Raw genomic sequence first — 26956 nt, 5'->3', positions numbered from 1 at the left:
GTACATGAGAATCCAGCTGAATCCAACCTTTGCGAATGAAAAAGAAAATACATGATATAAACATTCAAATCACTCATCCTAACCATCAGGGGTTGAAACCATGAGAAGAGGAGTTGTTTCAACCATTTCTAAACAAGGAACAAGAATCTAGGCAGTCAAACAACTTTCCTCTAAAAGAGGGGAAACTGATTCATTACCATCAAAACCACTTTTTATCTAATGAATCTACCATCTACTAGTGTTTGACTATTACATTTACAAACCATGGCATTAATTACATCAGTAAATTCACCTCCCTGAGAGAGAAAACAAGAAAATAGTCGAAAATTAGCAAAACAATCATACTAAGTAAAAATACCCTACGCACAGTGCCACTTTGAGTCCACTTTTGGAGGCCTTCCCATCATCCAAATTGAGCCCAGGATAGCTCATTGGAAAGGTCTTCAAGTATTTTTTCTGGAACACCTAGAATTTTTGCATTTGGAGCTCATGTGACGCCTCAAAAGTTGATTCTCCCAAGGCTGCTTCTATGTGTCCAAAAACTAGCAGAAAGGTCAATTTTTAAGTGATTTTGGACCTTCAGGCAGACTAATCCTGCTCCAAAAATTCTGAAAATTTCTAGGGTGCATGTCCTTGATGCCCTAAATCCAAAAATGTAAGCCATTTGTCCATTGGGTGCCCCTAGAAAAAGCGCAGCACCGGTGGCACTACGCTTCTGGGCAGATTTTCTATGTATTGAATTTCCAAAATTCAAAAATGACAAAATTTCCTCAAAAACTACCCAAAATTGGTATGAGGCACCACCATCAACTACTTTGATTAGCCAAGGAGGCTTCAGCCAACATCTTTAATCTATCCTCCTCCTTTTTTCCTTCTAAAGCCCTCCTTAACCTAGCCTTCAACTTTCTGATCCTCATGTTACAAATTTTATTGCGAGCCATGTAATGGTATGCCATGTGTCTAAGCATTTTCTTGTCCCTGTTGGCCTTCTCAATGAGCCCTTCAAGATGTATGTTGACTCTTTCAAGCCAAGTCTCCCTATCCTTTTCAATTTCTTGCTCGATAGGAGTCAAAGTGACATGAGCCTCTTTGTCACTTTGCCTCTTTGCTTTTAGTAGTTCAAGCTCCATGAGGACCTATTTATCACTCAATTGTTTGTTCTCCTGCTCCAAGTATGTGATGACAAACTTGGCTCTCTCTAGGTTTTCTATCAATACTTGTATCTGAGCTTCCTTCTCCTGAATGACGATGTCTTTGATAGTTTCCCTCTCCTGAGCTTCTAAATCAATAATCTCAGTGTCAAGCTCCTCAGGCTCATCATGTTCTTCCAACTCAAACTCCCTTTCTTGCTCATCATCCAAGTCATCCTCCTGTACCTTTTCCTTCCCTTTGTTCAGTTGCTTAACCTTTACCTATTTTGTTGATGTAGAAGGCAAAGCCCATTCCACACCCTGTGGAGATAACATTTACCTGTGAACTGATGAAGAAGGCAAGGTCCCTTCCACATCTAGTGGAGAAAACACTTGCCTAGCAGCTACAAATAACTTCCTTGTACCTCTCTGATATGTCAAGAATATCGGCACCTCAGTTTTTGTCTCTTTGTGTTGCTCTCCTATTTCCACATGACTAGAAGGCCCACCTATTTCTTGCACCATGGATGGAGTTATTTGAGGTCCCCTGAACATGTCATGAGCAATGAAAGTCTCCCAAGGGATATTTAGAAGACTGAGATGGTGAAGAACAATAATCTTGATTAATGAGTAATGATATATGTTGTTCATCTGCTGAGGGTATAGCTTCTTTTGCACAATGTAAGCCATCTTATCATTGTCTCTAAACAAAAATTAGGGGAGGCTCAAAATCTTCACCCTTGTAAAGTGCATGAGGAGCTTGATATGGTAAGTATACAACATGGAAAATCTGCCCTCACAAGTGAAATATCTGATGATAATCCTCATCAAGGGGACATACCTGTTCTCCAAAAATTTGAAGGGGAAAAAACTTCTTCACCTGACTTCTGTACTGAGGCTTAATGTAAGGTTCATAATAATGCTTATCAAGGTCCTAAGCCTTATACCATTTCTCAACAACATCAGGATTCCTTGTGGCCTTTGAAATAACAGATGGTGACACCATGAAAGTCACCCCAGCAAGATTCACTTCGTTATTGTGCATGTGGGCTACAAAAATTCTAGCAAATTCATGATGAAACTGGACTCTCTCCATTAGTTCACAGAACTCATAACAACCAAGGTGTCTAAAACATGAAACTGCTATTGAAGAGGCATGTAGTTCTCCTGGATTATTTGGCTCCTCTCTTCTGATTTTTCCTCCCTTATGAGGCTTTCTCTATTGCCTGCTCCTCTCAACTGAACTATCACTTGTTGTATTCTCCTCATCATAGTCATAGTCACCTCTTTCCATGTTTATCCAGCTTCTTAAATGCACAAATTTTAGACAATGTAAAGGGGATTGAATGGAATACTCTAGGGTTTGTAGGAATGAGTTTGAGTGAATTTAGGTAGTTATGGACAAACCATGAGAGTGAGTGGGAGGGTTTAGGGAATGAGGGATAGATAGTGGAATGTAGATGAGGGGGAAAGAGAAAGATGGGTAAGGATTTTTAGTTGTGAAGCATAGGCAATGGAAAAAACAAAATGATTAGGGTTTATAGTGAAAAACTAGGGTTTGATATAGGGTGTGAAAAAATTGTCTAAAACTTGAAATGTTAAAGCCAATCCTTGAGTGAAGTGAGAGTACTTACTTGTACAAGGAGAATTTGGAGGTAATTAGGTGAAAATTTGAACTTTGGAGTGTTTTGGTTGTTTGTTTCTCTATGCGCAGTGCCTTCACCCAAAAGCATAGTGCCTTTTTGGAGGTCACGTTTAGACGCCTTCCCTTTCTCCAAATCGGGCGTGGGATAGCTCGTTGGAGATCTTATCGAGTCTGCTTTCCAAAACATCTTGCATTTTTCAATTTGGAGCTCATTTGCCTTGTAAAAAGTGCAATCTCTCAAGACTGGTCAAAATGTGCAAAATGAGGCTGCCAAAATGCAGAGTGTTGTTTCAGTCAACTTTTGGAGGTCTTCCTCAACTCCAAATTGAGCTCAAGATGTCTCATTGGAAATCTCTCTATGTCTAGTTATCATTTGACTCATCAGGAAAGTAATTTGGTCACTCCAGCTAGGAGAAATATTGATTTTCCCAAGGTCACTCTAGAAGTGCATCAACTCTCCTGAGGCAACTGTATTTTTGAAATTTCTATAAAACCATGACACCTGCGTAAAAAGTGAAGGAGGCTTTTCTTCCTTGGCCTATTGTGGAAGAAAACATCTCTCTCTTTTTCCAAATTCTGGAATGTTTGGTCTAGAACATAGTTTGAATAAAAACTGGCCCTATGTGTGGAAAATGATTTGTCCCTTGGAATGACTTACTAGAAAATGATGAAGACATGATGTGTATGAGTTGGAATGGCCTCATACTCGCTGAAATGACCTCCCTTATGCCTCATATACTCAGATGTCTCTGATTCCATAGCCAACCCTAGCTCAATGGGTGAGGAAATTAGGGTTTAGTGCTTGTGGAAAATGATGATTTGGAAATTCTTAGGAGAAAACAACTCCATTGGGCATGCACTTAACCCTTTGAAACATTACCCTTTCACTTGAATATTTCCTTTGAAAATTTGATCTTTTTATGGTCTGGCATCTTTGGAACACTAAGTTAACAGCTTAGGATGGTGAAATTATTACATATGAAATACATAAGATTACATAATGAAACTTTACAAATCATCTCCACATGGTGAAGGGATGTTATTTAATCACCCTTTACTTGCTAGTCTTATGCAATGGAATGGAACCTTGGAAACCCTAATGACCTAATGAAACATTTAAAAAACCCTAAAGAGCTAATGAGACCTTGAAGGACTGAATTTCAAGACGACATAATGACCTCAAGACTAATACAAATGGCATGATAAAAATAACTTTATGGATGATGTACATTCAACAAGATATGAAACTATGCCAGCAAGTAATCACATTTAGGGAAGAGTGATGTTTTTGGACTAGGACTACCATCAGTGACTAATTTTTTGCATGACCTAGTGGAATGATAAAAAATTGCTCAATCTGACCCTTAAAATGATATGAAAAGAGGATTTTTAATCACTGATGGCAGGATGAAAATACTGAAACTAACACTTTCTTTGTCGGATTCAAGTGATACGACATTAGACATCTCTATGCAGATCCTAGTCCCGGCAACGGAACCATTTGTTGGCTTGTTGGGGCCTAACCCAGTTTCGGAGTTAATTAGCCTAAAAAATCTCTGTAATTTTGGTCGTTTCAGCAATAGTCCGTAGAGCGTAGACTAAGGTCTCACCCGAAGTAGTATGGGAGAGTGCTTGAACTAGGTCTTCACACCCTTGAGATGCATGAGAGTTTCAACTAGTCTAACTATTCATCCCTGTGTGCAGGGCACTTTGCGCACTTCACTATTCCTCGCGCCCTGATACAATGCCTTCGTGCAGCCCTAACTAGGGACTATGGAGCTTCCACGTTGCTAGAGCAGCACTCTGTGCTATTCCCTTAAGACACACCATGATCTTACTTATCTTCCTATACCATTTAATTACCTTCACGTACTTGGATGTCTTACGTCATATTTATTTATACAAAACATTCATATGAGTTCGCACAACAAATAAACAACATACCTTCAACTTATACCCAATCATACATTAAAATAGAAACGGATACACAGAAATATGCTAAACTTCTCTTTGTTGATTCTTCCAATGGTTACACACTAAACCTGCCTTGCGCACTTAGCTGCAGGGGTTCACGCACTCACCTGCAGACTACTAGGCCTCTACGCACTCACCTGCAGAGCCTTCTCCTACTCTATGACCCAAAGACACACTTTACACTTTGACTCGATCACTTAGACTTATCATTCCCCTCTTTCTCTTTTCTACTTAGAGCCTCACTTACAATCCCATGGTCCACGAACCATGGGTAGGTCTTTCCAGTGGACATTACATTACAAAAACTAGGTCAGACAACCCTGTGACTCTATTATGATTTTGCGCTACGCACCCACAATTCACAGACCTTTTACAAAAGGATTTTGTCAAAAATTGGGCTTTAAGCCCCAAAACATGCCTTGGGGGGATTCGATGCCCAACAATAAACCACTCACTCTCATCTTAAAACCCACATTGGGAAACTGGTCCCATTATCCCCAGTTGAAGCCACCACTTCAAATGGAAAACGAGTTGTCTTAAGGTCTGGACCAGGTGGTTATCCCTCATGTTTTGGTAGCAGAATTCTGAAGCAGCAACATTTTGGTGCTAGAAGGAGGGCCTTCAGCTTTGAATGGCATATAAACCTAAAGATCATTTGGAAAGCATTCACAAGAGTCAAAACCCCTCCACCACTTCTATACCTTCTAGATCTCATTTAGAATCCCCTGACTAGTAATTTGACACTGTAGAAACATCTCCCGCGTCTCCTGAAGTAGTAAGGAAACCACCATCTCCAGATTATATTCTTGAATCTCCTGAAGTTCATTTCTTGATACAGAAACTAGAATAGATATCCATTTCTACTAAGAAGCTAGAGAGACCTAAATTATCTGAAGAAAGTGTTACCTCCTTATTACAACAAACTGGTGTATTGACTAGACTATAAAGTGAGAAACTTGGGGTCACTCCTTTCAAGTTCCCTATCCCTCTAAGATGTAGGAAAGTCACTTCATTAGTATCCGAATCAGCTACTAGTGAGATCACTTCATCTTTCCACCTATCTATTCCTCATCCACTTCTACTCAATCCACTACCTCTCAAATATCCACTTCCCCTGTTAGTACTACAATTATCAGTACTAACCTATTAGTAAGTTCTTCACCATCTATACCTACTTCTGGATAGACCTTCCAATTATCTCCGCCCTTAACTCAAGTTATGACCAATCAACCTGCTCAACATTGGATGAATCCTGGTGTTTTCCTTGTTGCAAATCTAAATGTGCTCCCAGCAAATCCAGAAAAATGGCTACCTAAGTATAATCCTCATGATGCTCTCCTGGCCTAATAACATCTAAACAATTTTATGTTAGCTATGAATCTCAATGGGGTTGCACATGAAGATGTTGTAATCGAATTGTTTCCTTATACCTTCCAAGGATCTGCTGGATCTTAGTATTTTTCCCTTCCAGCTGGTTCAATTAGATACTGGGATACTTTTCAAGAAGTATTTCTTGCAAAATTTTGTGATGATAGAATTGTAGCATCCCTTATCAATGATCTTTCTAATTTAAAAGCTAATATAGATGAAAAGATCAAATATTTCAACTCCAGATTTAACAAATTGCTAAACAAAATCCCAGTTGCCTCTAAACATGTTGTAGATGTACAAATAGAATGGTATATAACATCTCTTCCTTATAATATTGCAATATTTGTAGATAGGGCCAACAAGGTTACCCTTGTAGAAAACATGAAAGAAACCCTCTCTGTGGAAAGAAGAATCTTAGCTTTAGAAAAAAAATCACAAATAGATGAAAGGAAGACTAAGAAAGTAACTTTTAAATGTGACTCTAAAAGGAAAACTTCAAAGGACTCTTTCGATCTAGAAGGCCTTCAGAAAGTGTTAAAAACAATGTCAAATGAAATGGTAGAAATCAAAAAACAAGTAGAAGAATCTTCTGCTCCTAAAAGAACTTTCTGATCGTTCAAAAGGAACTCCTCTTCTGCATCACAACCTTCAAACACCATTTCAAATGCTGAATCTAACCAAGAATTAGCAGAAGATTCACCAAATTATGAACAAGTTTAAACAGAAGAAGAAATTGAACTGAATGGGATGTGGGATTTTGTTCTCCCAATAAAAGAAGAGGCACAAGCAATGCCAGTAACTACCAGAAGCAAAAATTCTCCTGACACGTCTACCACTAATCAGAAGCAAAAAGTTACTAATCCTGCAAAGGAGAAAATAGTAACTAAGAAATCTAAAACCAACCAAACCAACTCTATCCCTCCAAACTCCTCAAATGCTTCAAAAACATTGGTAATCTTAGATACAGTCGAATGCAATATAGTGGAAGACATGAAAATTAATAGAGCTAACATTACGTTGCATGAACTCACTAAACTCAAACAGCAACAGAAGATCATGTTAAGAGAATTGAAAGCAGTTCCAGTATCTCCCCTACCATTTGTTGTAGTTACTCAAGCCGCCTACAATATGGGAAAACCTCATTCATCCTCAAACAAAGTAGATCCTTCAGATCTAGTTCTAATTGGTGATCGATCTATCTCTCATGTCCCTCCCTTTCTGCTTACTTATGAAATTTTCAACAGGAATGTTCATAAATTCCTTGTTGACTGAGGATCCTCCTCAAACATAATGCCAAGTGTTGTGTGTGCTAAATTAAACATTACACCTCAAAAATCTGTAGTACACATAGTTCAGTTAGACAGGACGAAAGTAGAGGTACTTGGAGAAATAGCATTAGTTTCAATTAGGCTTTCCTCTAATCCAAAAGTATCACAAATAATTGACATATTGGTGGCTGATATTCCTGAATTTTATGGTTTGATTGTCAACAGGGATTGGTCTGAAAAGTTGCACAGTTATTTTGCAACTAACTGGTCTCACATGTGGTTGCCACATACCAATAAACCAAACCAAATCAAGATAGGCTGAGAAAAATGCATGAAGTATATAGTCATAGACCTTGAGGGAAGAAATGAACCTGTTTCCTTCACTAATAACATAATTGGAAACTATTCAGCGGGGTCCTCTTTAGGATATTTTAATGCTCAAAAGTTTCCCTTTTTAGATAATGTTGTAGTTTCTCAAATTGAAAATTTCTCGCGAACAGGTGCTTCCAAGTGTTTAAATTTAATTGATAAATATTATAATGACTCTCCGTTCTGGACTCTCTATTTTGATGGCTCTAAATCAGAAGATGGTGTAGGTGCAGGATGCATTTTGATCAATTTGTAAGGAGAGAAAATTATGCTCGCTTGCAGACTTAAATTTTAGTGTACAAATAATATCACCGAATATGAAGCACTGATCCAAGGACTGTCTAAAGCCATCGGTCTTAATGTCAAATATCTTCGAGTCTATGGTGACTCTAAAATAATTGTGAAATGGGTGAGAAATACAATTCACTGCATTTCCAGGCATCTTAAACACTATAAATCTTTAGCTCAGAAATTGACTTCTAATTTTTCTGCTTTCAACATTTCTTCAATCCCTAGACTCCAGAACACAAGTGTTGACTTACTTGCCAATGTGGCATCTAGACTTATACCATCAGAAGACTTTAGTCCAGATAGGTTTTCAATAGAATTAATATTTAGACCATCTATTCCCGACAACATAACAAATTGGAGAGTATTCAATAATGATGTAGATATAGTAAATTTCCTTACATCAGAAGGATCATATGAAGAGCAGATCATAGATGAGCATGAGCATGATATAGAAATAAAAAATAATCTTGATATAAACCCAATTCCTAAGTCTATGTTCAAGATGGAATATCTTTATGATTTGAAAGATAGGTTCAAGAAAATTACTAACTCCAAAACTCAAAGTTATATTGTGAGCTTTGAAGTAGTAAACCTGGGATCAAATGAGAAACCTCAAAATATCAACCTAGGTCTTCACCTAACATCTCAAGAAAAAGAACCATTTATCAGGTTATTAAAAAAAGATAAAGGTGTCTTCTCTTGGGATTATGAAGATCTCAAAACCTATGATACCTCTATAATTCAACATACCATACCCATGACTTCAAATGAAAAACCAGTTCAGCAGAAGCTTCGAAAATTCACCCGGTCCTTGAAAGTCAAATTAAATTTGAATTGAAAAAGCTTCTGAAGGCCAAGATAATTTTCCCTGTCAAGAATTCTAAATGGGTAACGAATATGGCACTTGTGAGAAAAACGAAGGGTGATATTAGGATCTGCATTGATTTTAGAAACCTAAACAAAGCTTGCCAAAAGGATAATTTTCCTTTGCCTACTATGGAACATGTACTGCAATCAGTTGTAGGTTCTGAATTAATGTCATTTCTAGATGGATTCTCAGGATATAATCAAATCCTTGTGCATGTAAATGAAATATTAAAGACAACATTCAAGACCAAGTGGGGAACATATGCCTATCAAAAAATGACTTTTGGACTCATAAATGATGGTGCCACATTTCAACATGCTATGGACATTGCCTTTAGAGTTCTAATAAATAAATCGGTTGTTATTTACTTGGATGATATCACAATCTATTCCAAGGATAGGAACAATCATTTAAGTTACCTCAAGCACATCCTTGAAAGATTCATGAAATATGGCATTTCCTTAAACCCCAAAAAACCTTATTTTGCTTTACCAAAAGGCAAACTCCTTGGGTTTATAGTATCCAAGAAAGGAATTTACATCAATCCTAATAGAGTCGAAGAAATAGAAAAATTCCCCTCCCACACAATAAGAAAACCATGCAATCATTCCTAGGCCAAATAAATTTTGTTAAATGATTCGTCCGAGAATTTTCACAAATAGTCTTACCCCTTCAAGCCATGATAAGAAAAAATGCAATTTTCAAATGGAGCAAAGATGAAAGAGAATCATTTGAGTTGATAAATAAAGAAAGCAATTATTAATTCTCCTTCATCAACAACTTCCGACGTTCTCAAGCCCTTTGTATTATATACTTGTTCATCTAATACTTCATATGTTGCAGTTTTGACACAACTGAATAATGAAAACATTGAAGCACCCATCTCCTTTTTCAGTTCCAACTTACAAGGGGCCGAATTAAATTATTCAGCTGTAGAAAAGCAAGCATTTTCGGTCCTTAAAACTCTAAATAATTTCAAACCTTTTCTTATTAAAACCCATACAAAGATAGTTGTACCCTACCCTGGAGTAAGACAACTACTGATTCAAAGAGAAGTAAGGGAGAAAATAGCTAATTGGGTAACTGCACTGCAAGAATATGATGTAGAAATCTGGCCAACTAAAATTGTCAGGGGCCAAGGTTTTTGCATGTTAACAAGAGTTTCGTAGTTGCCATTAGAATAATATCAAGGTAATGAATTGCAAATATCAGAGGTAAGCCTCAACGATACACAATCACAATATGTTGATTTGAAATTTTATCTTAAAAATGGATATGCTCCTATGCACCTTAATTATAAAAGAAAGAGATCTTTAAGATTAAAGTAAAATTAGTATGAGATAGTCAATGATGTATTGTTTAGAAAGAATTATGATTATTATTGTTAATATGCTTAGAGAAGCCTGAAGCTAAGAGGGTCATGCGGGAATTACATGATGGACTAGCTGGTGGACATTTTGGAGGAAATAATACTTCTCATAAAATCCTACATACAGGATATTACTAGCCAACGATATTTAAATATGCACATGAATATGCAAGGAAGTGAAAAACTTGTCAAACTATGGCTAGAAGAGAAAGAAAACCATCATTCCCTTTACAACTAGTTAACATCCAACAACCATTCGAACAATGGGGATTAGATATAATTGGTGAGATTATTCCTAACTCTTCCAAGCAGCATAGGTACATCCTCACAGCTACTGATTACTTTACTAAGTGGGTAGAAGCTATCCCATTAAATATAGCTAATACAAAAAACATCACAGATTTCATTGATCCGTACATAATTACCTGGTTTGGCTTACCTTCATCTTTAATGTTTGACAATGCATCTTACTTTTCTAGGAATGCAATCGTATAATTCACTCTTAAGTGAGGTTTCAAGTTAAAATATTCAACTAATTATTATCCTCAAGGTAATGGATTAGTAGAATCAACAAACAAAAACCTCATCAAAATTATCAAAAGAACTATTGATCAAAATCATAGGAACTGACATAAAGCAATGACATTTTATCTATGGGCAGACATGATTACTCAAAAAGCCTCTATTGGTTCTTCTCCTTTTGCTTTAGTTTATGGAAAAGACGTTGTTCTTCCCACAAACATAGCAATACCATCTCTTGCCCTAGTACAATTTATCAATGAAAACCCTTCATCTTCTCTCTAGGCTAGACAATTTCAAATTCTCAAACTCGAAGAAGAAAGAGAAAAGGCTAAAGCAACCCACTTCCATCACCAATAAATAGTCAAAGCTTATTTTGATACGAGTTTTACCAGTAAAAAATCCCTTGAAGTAGGTGACTTAGTCCTAAAATGGGAAAAGGCACATGAGGAAAAGGGTAGACATACCAAATTCCAAAGACTATGGCTTGGCCCTTTTCATATTATTGAAAAAATCAGACCATCAATGTTTCTTTTACAAGATTTGTCCGGTAGGAAAGATTCTTTGACCATCAATGGGAAAATGTTGAAAAAGTACTTTTCTTAGGAGATAACCTCTTCCAGTTTTGTAATATATTTGCTTTTTAGGAAAATAATGGTTAAACTAGTATTTACTACTGCCTTTTCAAAATAAGTCTCTGATAACATTTCTGATTTTTTGCTTTTATAAGAAAGTTGGAGTTTAATGGAACAATTAGGACATTTGAGTACTAAAATAAATTTCATCCCTCTGAAAAAACTTGATCTTGCTTAAAAATATTTATTTTACAAAAAACTCTTATCTTTATAGGATATGAAGGTTTTGTTATCAGTCAAGAAAAGAATCTTTAACCTAGCAAGGACTTTCTACATATTAGTATTTTAAAAAACTCTATCATTATCACCCAAGACCCTTAAAAAGGCCAATGGCCCACCCCATCTGTTAAATTTTTCTTTTTTCAAAGTGTAATTCTAAAATATAAAAAACTTAAAAGATAAAGAGTCTCATCACGAGCTTATTTACCATGTTCATAGGGAAGTAATTAAAACTGATATTACCAATACTGCATATCAAAACAGGGTAATAGCTAATGATCTTCTTGATCAAAAGACAAGGGGTCTCATCAAGAGCCAGCTTGTTCAGTTTATTTACAACTAGTGAATGGCATTGTCATCAGTAGGTTACCACACCTAGACAATGACTTTTAAGGGCTTACACTCAAAAGGTAAAAAAGAAGGGACAAAGTCCAAAAGAGATTCAATTCAAACGAATATCATTTTTGAAATCTAAAAATTCATACAGATGGGATAATGGATCATTTTTGGTTTAAAGGTAACCCTATCAAGGCTATGAACGCCTGCTGGCAGCAGAGGCTCTATCTGTGATAAATGAGTATAAAACCAAAAAACTAATTTGCATGAGGCACCTACTATATTATTTTAAACCCTATTATTGATTGATGCTAACATTTATATTTCTATCATTTCAGGTGTGAAGTAATTAAGTAGATGAGCCTGAGCAAGTAATGGTAGTTCAAGAGAAATGTTGTTTATCTTATAACTCAAGAAATAATTTTTTTTATAACTCTAATTACTTTGAAATTTTTTAGAAATTTCAGAAAACTACTCAGAGATAATTAGTTCTCCCAAGTGAATCCCAATTTTTATACTATGAAAGAACCCCCCCATTTTTATCTAACAATTATTAGCATTCGAGTTATAAATAGGGAACCTTTTAAATTTTTAAGCCTAGGACAATAATCCCTAACTCTAAAGAAAAACTTAGCAAAACCTTGGAAAATGAGCTAAGGAGGAAACTTATATCCCACATCACATATTGCACTTTTTCACATCACTATTTTATAAATCCTTTATGAAATTGTGATATGCAAAAAAGCTTCCTGCTGTGATAACCTCATCTTGTCGCTACGCAATCGCATTTCACAATACGAAAAAAACTTGAACATGCCATATGACAACCATTAACGATTTGTGAAATGTGATGTTGCGAATTTCACAATTTCATTTTTCCCGATATCTAATAAGCACTACACGGTACCCCTTTAAAGACCACGATCTACGATTAAGGGGGTAAAGCATGTGAAATAATTACGTTTTAAATAATAAAAACAAGCGAGTTGACAAGTTATTAAATGTTTAGCGGCTCAAGGGAGGATAATCATTCTCTAGGTTATGGGTAGTTATAATCGAGTATCCCATAAAAACCTTTCTCACGATCCAAAGTCATTTCACAGAGGATTTCAGTCTTAATTACTTGATATCATCTGCGCTGATATTTCTTGTCTGTTTCAGGCAAGCGACAAAAGACATGTCCTTAAGAAAGGTGATGGAGAAGAAAACTAAGAAGACCATTGTTGAGGCAAAACACACAGATATGGATCCTATCTTTCCTTATACAATCTGCAATGCAGCTGGAGGCACAATAGCTTGGGAAGAAATTTACAACAGACTGGCGGACGAGTGTCCTAAAATTACTGTTACGAGAGAAACAACTAGGTCGACAAAGCCTTCAGGACCTCAATGCATGGATGCCTCTTGTTCTTTCCTTCATAAGATAGGAGAAAAAGCCAAAATCCTTCCCTACACAAACATGATCATATGGGTGGTCGAAAACCTTATCATCGAAGATAGTCAGTTCAGGAATTCAAGGATGGAGCTCGTAGGATTGTTCAGGGTAGAAGAATTGAAGGTTATGTATCACATACCTAACCCGCAGGAAATCTACAACAGCCCATTTGTGGCTAACTTCACAAAAAGTAATATAGACCCCTTCAAGTTAATTCAGACTTGGAGAATGTTAGACAACAAATTCAAGTATGGGAAATTGGGTATGTATGCAATAGCCTCTTTGGAAAAGCCCTACAATTATGTAGCAGCAACGTTATGTAGATTGTATGGACTGCTAAATAACACTAAGTTTTCAATAGAATGGATTCCCTTGATAGATGATTGTGTTAATTCATATATCATGAATTGGCCTTCTATCCTATCTGACAACTTAGCCACCTCCATTATTGAATATCGACAAAAGAAAGCCTCCGCTTCAAATAACCTCCCTCCCTTCTATTTCTGTGCTTATATTTTGGTTGCTATCTGCTTTTGCATGACATTTCCAACCCAATGGACCATACAAGATCATTACCCAATCCATTTCAGTCATAATAAAATATGGGAATCTCATTATATACCTCACTTCTACAAGATATTTCATTCTATCGTGTTACCCCTACACCAAATGATTTTCAATAAGAAAGCCCCTAGGTTTTCCCAAGAAGCTGCAGCAGACCCGCTTGCTATAGGAAAGTATTTCATTGATGAATGGTTCACCTACATTATTGTTTTTGGTAGCACTGTTGATCCACATGTCCATCCCTTATATGTTTCTGATAAGCTATTAGCAAGGGATATTTCCGACCACACTGTGGGTAAGGGCCTGACCAAAGTCCTTAAAGATGGCAATAATTTATTATGGCCTACTTTCCCTATCAAATGCGACTCTTTTACTTTAGCTAATTTTGTTCATGCTACTAAGGAATCAGCACAAATGGAAGCCCTCAGGCTTCATACATTGCCTACAAGGCAATTTGATCCAAACAATGTGGCATACAATGTCACTACAGGACTAAAGCTCAAGGCATACAATCATGGGGAAAATTACTTTGAGAATTTGTTGCAGTCAACAGTTTTTTTTGAGAAAGCACTTGAATGGGAAAAGGCTAACCTGAAACATGAATATTTTCAAATATTTCAGGAATTCAGGAATGAGAGGCTTCGGGTTATTCCAATGCATTTATTAAATCCCGAGGATAAGCCTACCCTGAGTAACATTGTCGATAGAGAAGCCCCTAGCTCTCAAAAGGATTCTCAAGTGAACACTGAGAATACAACAGACATAGGGAAATTTTAGGTTGTAGACAATATGGCTGAGTCCAACAGGAAGCCAGCCGAAAAATAGGTAATAAACACTCTAGCCACAAAGACAAGTTCAGAAGCCCGAGGCACTAGCTTGGAGCAGGAATGGGATCAATTCAATCAGAATTTTCAAGTCACACCCAAAGCTCCAAATACTCAAGAAATAAAGGAATTCAAGACTCCTCTGAAAATTCATCAAGATACAGAGCCCAAGTCTGTTGGTGAATGGTCTACACCTATGGATCATGAAGCAACAAAATCCCAGCATGTCGAAATCATCCCTACTCTGCCCACATCAGAAATTGTTCTGAAAGTGATGGAGATACCTCCACTTGAAATATACTATAGCCCTCTTCACAAGGATATAGTCCGAAGGCAAAGGAAAAGAAGAAGGGTAGATGCACCTAAATTCTCACCTAGAGATGAGCCAATGGATGTTGTTTGGAAGGACATGCCTTTTAATCTAGCCAAGAAGTTGACTAGACTGTCATAGTACATAGGAGCATATGCATTGGCCACTATGGATAAGGCCACTGGGGTGTCTACTCTGCTAAAGGAAAGGGAGGAAATAATTGTGCAGATCGAACAAGAGCTCGAGACAGAAAAAGCAAGTGGAAACAAGCAGGCATCCGAGCAGCTTGCACAATTGCAATAGGACACTGAAGTCTTGAAAATAAGCCATGAAGCCGACTTATTGACCAAAAACGTGTAGCTCCAGGAATTACAACAATCCTTGGACAAGTACAAGGATGTTCCCACTGCCGAGGAATTCATCAAAGAGGCTCTAGAACTAAATTCTCTTCTAGTCAAGCAGCAAGACTATTTATGCCAGAAGCTGTCACACATCACTCCCTAGCTGATTACTAGTGACCAGCTCACAGACAAAACTATTGACCAAAGAATGAAGTTTAATGATTTAAACACCAAGATCTCTAAATTCATTGAATGGCAGGAATCAGAAGAAGGAATGAAGGCCAATCTACCCGAGCTTGAGGAAACTCACAAAGACATCCTCTTTACTGATTGGGATGCTAGGATAAAACAAGCCCAACTGGCAATCGCAAGGGCAGCTGGAGTATCAAAGAGCATCATTAAGGCAGTAAATCATACCCTATTCGCTACCAATCTCATGAAGGAGGGTAATTCGAAAGAAATGCTTGACTTAACTGCCTTGAGTAAAGACTAGCAAGAAAAAGCGGGGAAACAAATAGATGTAATTACGGAACTAACTACGACCGATTGGGAGTCGTATTGGCAGTATTTGGTCAAGCCACATAGCCAGATCATGACGCTCAATTTTTCCCTCCATGTGACTCAAAGGATGCTACCACCTCTTGCTGGCGCAATCTTTACAGGACCTCTGAAATCTCATTTTGGGTCACTTCCTCAAATTCAACTGATGATCTATATTTGTGATTTAAAGGACAAGCTGGCAGACAGAAAGTCATCCTCTTAGTTTTGTTTAGTTGATCCCTGTTTTTTTGGAGTTAGTTACCTTTGAATGAGGAAGGTTGTTTGAAACCTCCTCAAATTTTGTATAATCTATTTTTTCATACTTAGTTAGAATAATATTTATACCCTTCTCATGCATTTAGAGAAGAGTCCAAAATTTTATCAAAAACATTTGCAAAGAATTCACTATTCTAAGTTTGTGAATGCTTTGGTGAAATGATGGAACATGATCTTTTCTTTTAGATATCAGACTACTTTCCTTTGTTGATGCACTTTTGTATTCTTGAGAGATAATTTGATTTGAAGGAAGAATTTGGTCTATGTCATTCGTCAAATGAGCAAGACTTCATAAATCTGGTACTATTATTGTGTATGCATAATTTTGTTAACATTTAATTAGTGGCAAAACTTTATTTTCATGAATTATATGTGATATTTATTGTTTCTGTGAAGCTTTAATTGCGCTTATGTATTGATGCCATAACTGAGGTTTTAATTTTCATATATAACTCATTAGACATGCGATATATTTTATAAATTCCTTTAACTAACTATTTAGTCAAAGGAATTATCTTTTATGTTATCATCTCCATTTAATTGTGTTCAATCTTTATTATCACATGTTAAAAGGATATCTTTGTAGATCACATACTATACAAGAACACATGGGTTTATATTAGAATAATTTAATTTAAAGAGATTGCATCATAGAATAATTCACTTAGATTATCATTATTCTATCTCAAAACATTCATAAACCACCCACTCTCATCTTAAAACCCACATTAGGAAACTGGTCCCATTATCCCTAGTCGGAGCCACCACTTCAAAAGGAAAAGGAGTTGTCTTAAGGTCCAAACCGGGTGGTTATCCCCCATGTTTCGGCAACAGAATTCTAAAGCCACATTACCTAGCAAAATTAAAACCATTAAGGAATGGAAAATCCCCCCATACATAAAGAACCTACAAGGATTTCTCAGGTTGACAGGTATTATCGCAAGTTTGTTAAGAATTATGGGAGAATAGTAGCACCTATAACAACATTATTCAAGAAAGATGCATTTTCATGGACTCCAGAAGCAACGAAGGCCTTTGAATATCTTAAAGAGGCAATGTATCAAGCACAAGTATTAGCTACACCGGACTTCATAAAATCCTTTATTGTGGAATGTGATGCCTCAAGAAATGGAATTGGTTCTATTTTAATGCAAGAAGAAAGACCCATTGCTTTCAAACGTCGTCTAATCAAAGGAAATTATTTACACAAACCTCTTTATGAGAAGGAAATGTTGGCAATACTACATGCACTTAAGAAATGGCGACCTTACCTAATGAGAAGACACTTCAAGCTAAAAACAGATCAACCGCACTAGTTGGTTCGAAACGCGTCGAAAAAGGTTTTCCACATGTGATTTACGCCGAAATTCTTCTTATAATAGATCATGATAGTCTTAAATACTTTTTAGAACAAAGATTGTCTTCAAAAGAGTAGCAAAAATGGGTCACAAAGATGTTTGGTTATGACTTTGAAATCATCTACAAAAAAGGGAAGCAAAATGTTGTGGCAGATTAACTTTCAAGAAAGGATGAGGATGTGGAAGCATTTCTTTGCGCCATTTATATTATCCAACCAGATTGGATAAACGAAGAAAGGGATGAATGGAAGAATGACGAGGAAGTGTGGGCACTCATTCAAAAGATACAACAAGATCCCAGTACATCTGATACATTTAGCTGGAAAAATGATTCGTTATCGTACAAGGATTGGTTATACCTATGTAAGAATTCACAACTCAAACAAAAGATTCTTAGGGAATTGCACACCTCTCCCTTAGGAGGGCACTCAGGATTTCTAAAAGCCTACCATAGGGTTAAGAATGATTTCTTTTGGGATGGCCTTAAATTGGATATTCAAAATTTTGTGGCGGAATGTTTGATTTTCTAACAAAATAAAGTTGAAACAATTAAGACCCCAAGACTATTACAACCTTTACCCATTCCAAGCCAACATGGGAGGAGGTTTCCATGGATTTTATCACAGGTTTACCCAAGTCTGAAGGAAAGAGTTTTATCATGGTGGTAGTTGACAAAATTACCAAGTATGCACACTTTTGTGCATTATCTCATCCATTTAAAGTGAGTACAGTTTCTACTGCATTTATGGAAACAATTCAAAAGCTACATGGAAACCCAAAGATTATTGTAAGCGACAGAGATCCCATTTTCATTGGAGATTTTTGGACAGAATTATTTTCTTGTCTTGGTACTCAGTTAGCTCATAGCTCATCTTATCATCCTCAATCTGATGGGAAAACTGAGATAGTAAACAAATGTTTGTAAGGATATCTTCGTTTATTTGTATCTGATAAAAAGACACAATGGGTCAAATGGTTGCCTCTGGCTGAATGGTGGTATAACACTTCCTTCCATACTGCAATAAAAATGACCCCATTTATGGCACTTTATGGATATCATCCACCATCCATCAAATCATATTTAAGAGAAAATTCTAAGGTTCAAGTAGTGGAAGATCACATCGAGCATCAGCAACAAGTTTTCCAACTCTTAAAGGATAACCTCACCTTGGCGTAGAATAGAATGAAACAGCAGGCAGATCAACATCGCAGCGACAGAAGTTTTGATGTAGGTGATTGGTTATTCCTACGGTTACAACTATATAAACAAATGTCCCTCAAGAATGCTAAGAAATATAATAAATTATCACCAATGTATTATGGTATGTGCAAGATGTTGCAAAAGATAGGTACTATGGCATACAAATTAGAGCTTCCTGCAGCTTCCCGAGTGCAGCCAGTTTTCCATGTTTCATGCTTAAAGAAGGTTATAGGTGACAAGCTTCCAGTTCAAACAATATTGCCAGAAATTTATGACGAAGGAAAAATCATATTAGAACCTGAAACAGTCAAAGAAACAAGAACTCAACAGCTACGAAATCGGTCAATTTCAAAGCATCTCATCAAGTGGAGGAACTTACCCATTGAAGATTCCACATGGGAGGATGAGAATTTTATACAGAAACATCCATAAATACTAAAGCATTGAGGACAAAACGTTTTTGAAGGAGAGGGGCATGTTAGTTCCCTATAATACTAGTGATTCCCCCATTACTAATGTTTTTGTATCCCTTATTGTTATTGTTGTGCCCCTATTATCCCCATATTATTATTATTGTGCCCCATAGAATCCCAATATTATTATTTTTGTGCCTTTATATTATTATTGTTAGGTCGGCTTTGGTTATATTGTGACCCCTTAGACTCCTATATATAGAAAGGAGGTTTTTTCATTTGAATCATCTAAGAACTGTTCATTTGTGTAATGTAAAGGAGGTTTCCCCCTCGAAGAGGCTTATTTCTAAGGCATTGATCTATCTTCTCTATCTTTTTGTGAGTTGGTTTCATAATAGCTACAAAGACCTCCCAGCTCCACTTGCACCACTGCAACCTTAATGGTACACTGCGTCGCTACCTGCTTAACCTACTCTACCAGCTGCTCCATCGCTGGTTCCATGCTATCTGCTTGGATCTTCTGTTGTACTGGCTAACTTTACTTCAATGGTGGAGGTCAGTGCATATGCCTCATCCAGCCAAGGCCCCAATTTGGCCTTAAGTATTACCTTTTTTCACTGCGCTTCTTCCGCCTATTCCTTTAGTTCCTTTACTTCCTACAGCTTCGCCAATCTCTGCATGATGACGACGGTGCGCACCGTTGCTCTTGCTTCATCATACCGCTCTTGTAATTCCCTCACCTCGGTATTTAACCTCTACAAGTTAGGATCTTCTTGCATACTGGTAAGTACCTCTAGAGACTACTCAAAGAGCGCAATGCAATCCGTCACTATGTTGTCTACTACACCAACTACATCCTTGATAGTTTCCTTGCACTATTCTTTGACCTCTGGTGGAGTCGAAGGTTGAGCCTTTAACTCAAGCTCGGTAATATTAAGGTTTAACTCAAACTGAACCTTGACCAGCTCAGTCTTTGCATTGTGCACATCGGCATCCAACTTCTGAATCTTGGCTTCCATCGATGCTTCTTCTGGGATATGCAGCTTCGGAATGGTTATGCATGCTTCAATGACTACTGCCATAGTGTTCTCATTCTTCTGCTGCACTTTCTTCCATGTGTCAATTGTTGAGGTCTTCTTGACGAACATTTGTGCATTATTGACCTTTTTTTCACTGATCACACTCAGCATGCGCTGCTCTTGAGCCCGAAGTTCTACGATCACACATGCCTGTAGGGTGTGAAGGGATTCACTTGGAAGCGCAGCCAAGTTCAACCTAATATGATTTAGTGCATTGCAAGTAGTTGTGACAGCTCCTGCTTCTGTAGTCAAAGCTCCATCTGGCAGCGCGACAGCCCAGGGATTCAACGAACAAACCATCTCTATTGCTTCAATAGTTCCCAGCACCAAACAAGTCGATGTTGCGTAGCTTTGTACTATATTGATCTGCAGTTACGTAGTTTAGATCTGCAACTAGCGCAGACCCATATGAATGGTGACCAAAGCTTGCTTTTGTTGCTGCTCGAACTGCTGCAGTAGTTCCATGGTCACATCCCTTACCTTATCTCTCATTTCGTCTAAGTCACCTTCTGTCAAGGTGATCACGTCAAGCGATGACTTAGAGGCCTTAGACTTCTTTCGCAGCCCTTCTTTCTCCTATTTCCAATTCCACTTTATCCGAAAGGGGGTGCTCTCTGGGTCTCCACCACCTTATTCAGATTCTTGCTCATCCTCCATCTTTGGTGAAGGAGACTTCTGAATTCTGTCAGAGTTACAGTCTTCTTCATCTTCCTTCTCTTCTACCTGCTCCTTAGCGGTGCGCTCCGCTTCAACTCTAGCTTTTTCCTTTGGTTCTTTTTTTCATCATTCAGCCATCTGCTACATTTTCAACCAGGCCTCTTCCTTCTTCTGTTTGCCCGTGGACTTACTGGATCCAATGGACAAATCTAAGGCCGTGTGCCATTCTGCCAGCCAACGATACTGCTGTTATCGCATCATCCATTGCAAGGTATGGGAGATCATACCATTTTTGTTCTTGGTCCTTCCGTGCCTGGATGGAGAAACAATGGAAGTCTGCCTTGAACTCCGTGTAACCCGACAGTTGCTCATAAATAGTTGGTGACAATCTTGTCTTGTGGTTGATGGCCATATTGACGCTCATCTCCATCAAAACCTAGAATACCTTGCTCTTGTGGACCCCCTCAGCGTCCTTCATGGCCCATAACGAAGAAAACTACGTTGCTTCTGGCAAATCCATCACGATCAGAGGAAACTAGCTGTCCTCCAGCACCTGCCATGCGATCGGCACTATTGATAACAAAAACCATGCGTAATGGAATGTCTTTCTTTAATCCTATGCTTCTCTGCAGTTCACGAGGAACTCACTGTAGAGATAGCACACCCAATTAAATTGTACACCCTCCGCACACTAGGCTTCTAATGAGACTACTGGTGCCGAGACCTCATCTATGTGACACTTCCACATGATCCTCCTAGCCAAGATATGGGTGGCTACCTTAACCGCGGGGTCAATTATGCTTGAGATGGAGTAGTCGTGCAATTTCTTGACAAGATTAAACTTGTCCTTCATTCTCACAGCAAGTTCATGCTCATCCACCTTTCTACCAAATGCCTTGGCCAAATTTTGTCTTGAATGGGGTAGCTAGGTGATCCTATGGATCAACATATCAGTTATCGGGATTAGCTCTTCTAACCACAGGCACCCATCATGCACCAGGCACAGAAACTGTTTGATCACTATCAACTTTATGGGCGCGTGGTGGTAATGTGGCACCCATAGCAAGTTCAGCAATCCTACCTTCTCCACCCCACAAATCCACTTCACCGGGTCCAGCGCAGTGACACCTGAATCCTTATAGAATACCCTCTACATGAAACCATCAGTAGCCAAGTGGAGGAATCACTCAGTATCCACCAAGTCCCAATCCTCTAACTTCAAATGTGGGACACGCACCAAGCGTGGACCTTCAAATGTGATCTGTTTGGGTAGCAAAGGCGCATTCAATAGAAATTTTCCCTCATCTGGGACCTTTGGGACCTTCACCTTACCCCGGTGCAGAGGGATGTATTCCGGTAGCTTTGAGATAGGGTCTACACCTCCAATGTCAATGTCCTTAGCGCCTTCATCTACACCTTCATCAGATTCTAGGTTTACCACCTTACCTCTCTCCTACGCGGTGCCCTTCTCTTTCTACTGGTGCTTCCTAAGTGATTCATACACCGACTATGTCACTTTCTATTTGTATTTCTTCATCTTAGGCCCCTCTCTTGTCAACATAGGCCTCGACCTGGGTGACCTCGGCGACTTTGGCACATCTGCGGGAACATCCACACTTACAACCTTAGGGGCAGCTCCCTCAGAGTCCATCGATCCTCTAGTACTTGCCATTTTCGTGGGTGCCAACATCAGATTATTGAGTTCATAGGTTTCCTTAGGCAACATGTCAAACACAGAACTTGCCACAAAAGCCTCAAAAATCTCAAGGTTCATGCGCAACTAATAGCTCGACACATCAACTCTCAAAGTGCAAAGTGTTTTTCGTTCAATGGCCATCTGTAACTTATAGGCAAATTCGAATTCAAATCCAACCGTTCCCCCCAAAATTCGTTCATAAATTCTAGATTGGTGGCAGATTTTCAAAGATCTCGTATTTAAATTTCATCTTAAATGTCACCCCCTACTCCTCTTAGTTGTTTTATCACTATCAAATCATGAACAGTGACTGTAACGATCATTTTCCAGCTGGTCTGTGTGGTCTCTCCTCCTTCAGCGCAACTCCCTTCATGCTTCTACTAATGCTGTGACATTCTTCCATATCGCACAGTCCCCCAGTCATGCAGACCTACAACCCAGGCAGTGTAGTTTATAGTTCCACGCCTCTTTTCAGCTGCCTGGAGTGCTAAGACTGTGCTTCCATCATTCAGTCATCTGACTAGATCCAGGGTGTATGGCTTCAATTAGCTGCGATTTACCATTCATAGAAATGGATCTCCATTCAATTTCACCAGCTGAACTACTCCACCATCAGTAATCTCCTTAATGACATAGGGCCCCAGCCAATGCATATGAAATTTTCCTGGAAATATTACAAACTTGTTGTCATATAATAAAACCAAATCATTTATCTTGAAGGTGCATAGTTTGATGTGTCGATCGTCCATGCCTTTTAATGCTCCTTCTGAACTTGTTGATGGAATCTAACCAAAAATTTGTCTTCTTCAAGTTCTATTAGCTACGCGAGTCATTCCTCGAGGGCTTTGCAATCTTCCATTCCTATGAACGCTGCTATGCGTAGACTTGGTACAATGTACTCCATCAGCATCATAGCTTGTACACCATAAACCAGCCGAACATGTGTCTGTCAAGTCAACCTTTTGCAAGTAGTTTTGTAAGCCCATAGCACCACGAGTACGGGAACATCCCAACCATTCCTTTGTGCATTTAAAACCTTTATCAGCACATTCTCCAATATCCTATTAAATGCTTCAACCGTTCCATTAGCCTGCAGGTGGTATGGCGTACTCTTCTAATGATAAACTTGAATTTCCTCCATCAGTGCGCCGACCCTTTAATTAAGGAAATGTGTACCATGATCACTCATCAAAATCTTCAGGCAACCTAATCTAGTTAGCACATATTCAAAGAGGAAATTCGCTTTCGTTGCTCCTGTACAGTCCCTCAGGGGTTGCACCTCCACCCATCTGGTCAAATACTTTGTTGTGGTGATGATATACCGTGCACCCATCTTCTTTCCTGGAGGTTGTATTGGTCCTAAAAAATCAATCGCCCACTTCTCAAATGGTTGTAACAACACTTGCGGATTCATAGGCAACTCATCCCTCCACAATGGCCTACCCATCCTTTGATATGCATCACATGCCTTACAATAAGCCTTAGAATACTTATGCAGTGTCAGCGACCACAACCCAGCACGTAAAAAGTTCTCTGTTGTTGCTTTTCCTGTGTAATGTCCTCCCGTGGGTCCTCTATGAGCTTCAACAAGGATGTTGTTCCATTCAAAGTCAGGTACATAGCGTCATAGAATTTCATCCGAGCCCATTTTATATAAATGCCCTACAATGATAGAAAAGTCTTTCGCGCGCACCACCAACTCCTTCTTTTGTGGACTAGTATACCCCTCTAGAGTCGTCCCTTGAGTGTATGATATCTTAAAAGTGATTGTCAGGGACACACACTACAAAGAGTTGCGCATCAGGCAGCCCTTCCTCCAAATTAGTAGGTTCCTCTCCTGTGTCAATGTGTGACACATGATCCATTCCTACATTCAATCATCCTGCCTTTACAATAAATTCAAAATCATTTTCCTGAAACAGCAGCAGCCATCTGCATATCTTCCCCTCCAACATAGGCTTGTTAACCAAGTGCTTCAATGCAAAATGGTCTGTATACATCTTAAAGTGTCTACCTAGAAGGTAGTGTTTGAACTTCTGGAGCACGTACACCATAGCCAAACATTCGTGCTTTGTCATTGAATAGTTCTTCTAAGCTTTAGACAACTTCCTACTCGCAAACGCTATAGGGTGATCCAACTCTCCCTCACCGGCCTGTATTAGTACTGCCCCAAGCGCAATACATGATGCCTCCACATGCACATGAAATTACTTCTTCCAATCCAACAAGACTAGGATCGACGCGGTGACCATGTTTTCCTTTAACGCATCTAAGCTTTGCTGACACTCTTCATTCCAACAGAATACAGCATCCTTCTTTAGCAGCTTCTCCATCGGCGTAGTAATCTTGGCATAACACTTAATGAACTTTCTATGGCTTGCTGATGGAATCCGACCAAAAATCTGTCTTCTTCAAGTTTTATCAGCTACGTGAGCTGCTCCTCTAGGGATCCGCAATCTTCCATTCCTGTGAATGTTGCTATGCATAGACTAGGTACAATTACTCCATCGACATCATAGCTTCTATGCCATAAACCAACCGAACAGGTATCTGTCGAGTCAACTTTTTGCAAGTAGTTTTGTAAGCCCATAGCACCACGGGTACACGCACATCCCGGCCATTCCTTTGTGCATTTCAAACCCTTTTCGGCACGTTCTCCAATATCTTATTAAATGCTTCAACCATTCCATTAGCCTGCAAGTGGTATGGCGTACTCTTCTGACGATAAACTTGAAATTCCTCCATCAGCGCGCCGATCATTTAACTAAGGAAATGCGTACCACGATCACTCATCAAAATCTTCGGGAAACCTAACCTAGTTAGCACATATTCAAAGAGGAAATTTTCTTTTGTTTCCCCTATACACTCCTTTAGGGGTTGCGCCTCCGCCCATCTAGTCAAATACTTTGTCACGGTGATGATATACCGTGCACACATCTTCTTTCTTGGAAGCTGGATTGGTCCTACAAAATCAATCACCCACTTCTCAAATGGTTGTAATGACACTTATGGATTCATAGGCAACTCATCCCTCCACAAGGGCCTGCCCATCCTCTGACATGCATCACATGCCTTACAATAAGCCTTGGAATACTTATGCAATGTCAGCCACCACAACCCAGCGCGTAAAAATTTCTCCGTTGTTGCTTTTCCTGCGTAATGTCCTCCTGTGGCTCCTCCATGAGCTTCAATGAGGATGTTGTTCCATTCAAAGTCAGGTACATAGCATCGCAGAATTTCATCCAAGCCCATTTTATATAAATTCCCTACAATGAGAGAAAATTCTTTTGCGTGCACCACCAGCTCCTTTTGTTGACTAGTATACCCCTCTAGAGTCGTCCCTGGAGTGTATGATATCTACAAAGTGATTGTTTCGACACGCACTACTAAGAGCTATGCGTCAAGCAGTCCTTCCTCCAACTTAGTAGGTTTCTCTCCTGTATCAATGCATGATAGATGATCCGTTCCTGCATTCAATCATCCTACCTTTACAATAAATTCGAAATCATATTCTTGAAATAGTAGCAACCATCTGCATATGTTCCCCCCCAACACAAGCTTGTTGACCAAGTACTTCAATGCAAAATTGTCTATATACATCTTAAAGTGCCCGCATAGCAAGTAGTGTCTAAACTTCTGGAGCGCAAACACCATAGCCAAACATTCACGCTTTGTCATTGAATAGTTCTTCTAAGCTTTAGACAACTTCCTACTCGCAAACACTATAGGGTGATCCAACTCTCCCTCACCGGCCTGTCTGAGTACTGCCCGAGCACAATACATGACGCATCCAGATGCACATGAATTTCCTTCTTCCAATCCAGGAAGACTAGGATCGATGCAGTGACCATCTTTTCCTTTAACACATCTAAGCTTTGCTGACACTCTTCATTCCAACAGAATATAGCATCCTTCTTTAGCAGCTTCTCCATTGGCACAGTAATCTGGGCATAACTCTTAATGAACTTTCTATAGTATCTTGTATGCCCCAACATTTCACACAGCTGTTTCACACTTCTTGGTGCCTCTAAATTAATTATAACTGCTATCTTAATTGGGTCGACCATTAATCCTTGTTTGCACACCACATGGCCCAGCAAGATTCTGAAAGGAACACAGAAAAAACGTTTCTTCAAATTGAGAATGATCTAATACCTCCGGCATGTATCCAGCATCAATCATAGGCTGGCTACATGGCATTTCACTATCCCAAACACTGTCCAATAGTCAAAGTATATGTATAGAAACTTGTGAATGAATTCCTTAAA

Source organism: Pinus tabuliformis, chromosome 5_2 (assembly GCF_031772625.1).
Source record: "Pinus tabuliformis cultivar Carrire ecotype Pingquan chromosome 5_2, CPIR1, whole genome shotgun sequence".
In the NCBI taxonomy this organism is placed as follows: domain Eukaryota; kingdom Viridiplantae; phylum Streptophyta; class Pinopsida; order Pinales; family Pinaceae; genus Pinus; species Pinus tabuliformis.
Note: the sequence above shows the minus strand (reverse complement) of the source record.